General features: G+C 54.6%; 1 protein-coding gene across 6 annotated transcripts in view; it reads left to right on the top strand.

Annotated features, from left to right (window-relative positions):
• Positions 1-2,448: 2,448 nt before the first annotated feature.
• ZNF444 (zinc finger protein 444) overlaps positions 2,449-2,688 on the top strand; it is an 11,065-nt gene continuing 10,825 nt past the window's right edge. For 2 of the 6 annotated variants that reach the window (XM_015592546.2, XM_015592542.2), the window contains exon 1: positions 2,449-2,577. The gene's annotated coding sequence lies outside the window, so the exon portion shown is untranslated. Of the gene's footprint in view, positions 2,615-2,688 lie in introns of all 6 variants that reach the window. The other 4 variants (XM_015592544.2, XM_015592543.2, XM_006915928.3 and 1 more) reach the window with 3 other exon arrangements.

Genomic DNA, 2,688 nt, shown 5'->3' with positions numbered 1-2,688 from the left:
CCATGAAGTGCTGACTATTCTAAGGTGCCGACCAGATGCATGGATATACGTGAGCGTGCATCAGAATCTCCTGGAGGCCTCATCCAAACAGAGGTCCAGGCCACCCCCTTCAAGAGTTCCTGATTCAGCAGGTCTCCCGTGGGGATTGAGAATTTGTATTTTGAACTGGCTTCCAGGTGATGATCTGGGGCCCTGACTTTATGAAACACTGTGTTAGAGGACCCTTAGGCCAGCGGGGTGGAGCACCTGAACTGTGAGGGGGAGTGGTGTTTGGCTGATGGCAGGGATGGACCTTGTACCCTACCTACAGGGACCCAGCCAGGCAGGATGTGGATGCCAAGCCCTCTTCCCCATCTACCTGCCCAACTCGTGCCCGGCTTAGGCCTGAGGCCCTTCTCGTGGCACCCTTTTCTAATTTTCACAAAGGCACCAGCCAAGCTAGAGGGACCCTGGATCTGAAGGAGCACAATTATGTGGGACCTCATAGGCCAGGGTCAAGGGTTTGCACTGGAGGGTGTTAAAGAGAAAGAGTGACATGATCCTACTTAAGTTTTAAGAAGAGCCCTCTGATTAACAGATACACAAAATGCGGTCCATCCACACGAAGGAATGCTATTCAGTCTTAGAGGAATGGCATTCTGATACCTGCTACAACATGGATTGACCTGGATGACATTATGCTCAAGTGAAATAAGCCAGACACAAAAGGACAAACATCGTGTGATTCCATCTACAGGAGGTCCCTAGAGTCATCAAACGCATCAACAGAAAGTAGGACGGTGGGTGCCAGGGGCCAAGGAGGGAGTAACGGGGAGTTAGTGTTTAATGGTCATTTTCAGTTTGAGATGATGAAAAGAGTTCTGGAGATGATGATAGGGATGATGGTTGAACAACAATGTGAATATAATTAACACCACTGAGTTGCACGTTTAAAATGGTTAAAATGGTGGATTTTATATTATGGACACTTTACCACAATTAAAAAAGAAAAAAGATCCCTTTGGTTGCTGTGTGGAGAAGGGAGTGGGGTGTAGGGGTGGGAGGAGGCCAGTGCAGAAGCAGGACACTCCCAAGGAGGCCCGAGCAGTTGTTCAGGTGAGTCTCAGAGACTGAGACCAGGCGATATGATGAAGAGCAATGGTGGAAACAAACACACCACAGAAACAAACTCATAGATACAGAGAACAAATTGACAGGTGCCAGGTAGGGGTGTTCAGAGAGGGGGGGGGTGAAAAAGTGAAGTGATGGAGTACAAACTGCCAGTTACAAAGTCATGGGGATGTAAAGTACAGCACAAGGAATACAGTTAATAATACTGTAATAACCATATGGTGTCAGATGTGCACTAGACTTTCTGGGGGGATCACTTTGTAAGGTGTATAAACCTCCGACCACCACGCTGTACACTTGAAATTAATATAATACTGTATGTCAGCTGTAAAAAAAAAAGTACAAGTGAAGCCTTCAAGTGGGCAGTTGGCTGTGAGCCGGCACAAGATCAGCACGTTCTTGGCTGGAACACAATAGGCAAGACCGAAGAGGGGCAGAAAGGTGGCCTCAGCAAGGCAGTTGGCTGTCACCCAGTCTGGAGCAAGAAGTTCTGCCGCAGCCGCCAACCGCCTGTGAAAGCAGGGGAAAGTCATTGTGCCCTGGGGAGTACTTGTCACGTGCCACTGCTGTCACACTTTGCACCAGCATCACGTGGAGGTGGGATAGGCATCTGACCCTCACCGTGCCGAGGAGGAACCGCGGGTGAAGACGGAGACAACTTCTCCGGGTCCACGCTCTAGAAGCCAAATACGCTCCCCTTTCTGAGATGGAGAACCTGAGGCCATGGCCGTGTCCGAGTATGTGCAGGGCGCGTAGCAGGCGGTTCACAGATGGGGCTGAAGCCAGAGGCCGAGTGCCAGGTTCGCTCAGACGGAGAGCCGCCGGAGACGCAGGCGTCACGACCACAGCCCGCACCGACCTGGACTTCATTAGTTCTGCCCCGTCTCGAGCGGGGCGCGAGACGACCCGTTGTCAAGGAGACGCCACGCAGGCGCTGATTGGCGCGGAACTCTGGCCCTGGCTCCTCGAGGACTCTGCGCCTGCCCGTTCCCGGGTCTAGGGGCCCCATTTCCCGAACGCCCGGCCTCCTCCGGTCTCGAGGACAACGCTGCCCTGGCCCCACCTTCTCTCAGTGTTGGCCTCGCCCCCGGCTGCTCCTCTGCGCATGCTCGAATGTCGCCATGCATTCTGGGAAATGTAGTCCAAAGCCTGGCGCCCTAAGAGAGGCCATGTTTGCAATGGCTCGATGCATCTTGGGAAATGCAGTTCTGGCGCTGGAGGAGCCGTTTGGGGACGTGCACGGGTCTCCAGAGCGAGAGCCAATGGGAAGCTGCCGTTGCCGCGAAGCTTCCTGGGAAATGTAGTTCTCGGTGAGGCCGGCGGGCTGGGCGGGGGGGTGGTGGCTTGTCCGGCTGAACCGACGCCTGGGTCTCCGACAGTGTTGAGGGGGGAGGAGGACGGAGGAGTTTGGCGCAAAGCCTGCCGGGGCATGGAGTCCCGGTGAGCTTTGCGCGCAAGTGCGAAGAGGTGAGGGGGCTCGGGGGGCCTCGCCTGGGAGAGTGAAGTGAGTGAAGGGAAAGGAGGGAGGGGTGGGGGTCGGTTGGACGACTTTCCGTGGGGGCTGGAGGCAGGGGGATG

Source organism: Pteropus alecto, unplaced genomic scaffold (genome assembly GCF_000325575.1).
Source record: "Pteropus alecto unplaced genomic scaffold, ASM32557v1 scaffold326, whole genome shotgun sequence".
Lineage (NCBI taxonomy): Eukaryota > Metazoa > Chordata > Mammalia > Chiroptera > Pteropodidae > Pteropus > Pteropus alecto.
Note: the sequence above shows the minus strand (reverse complement) of the source record. Positions and strands in the feature narration are given on the sequence as shown.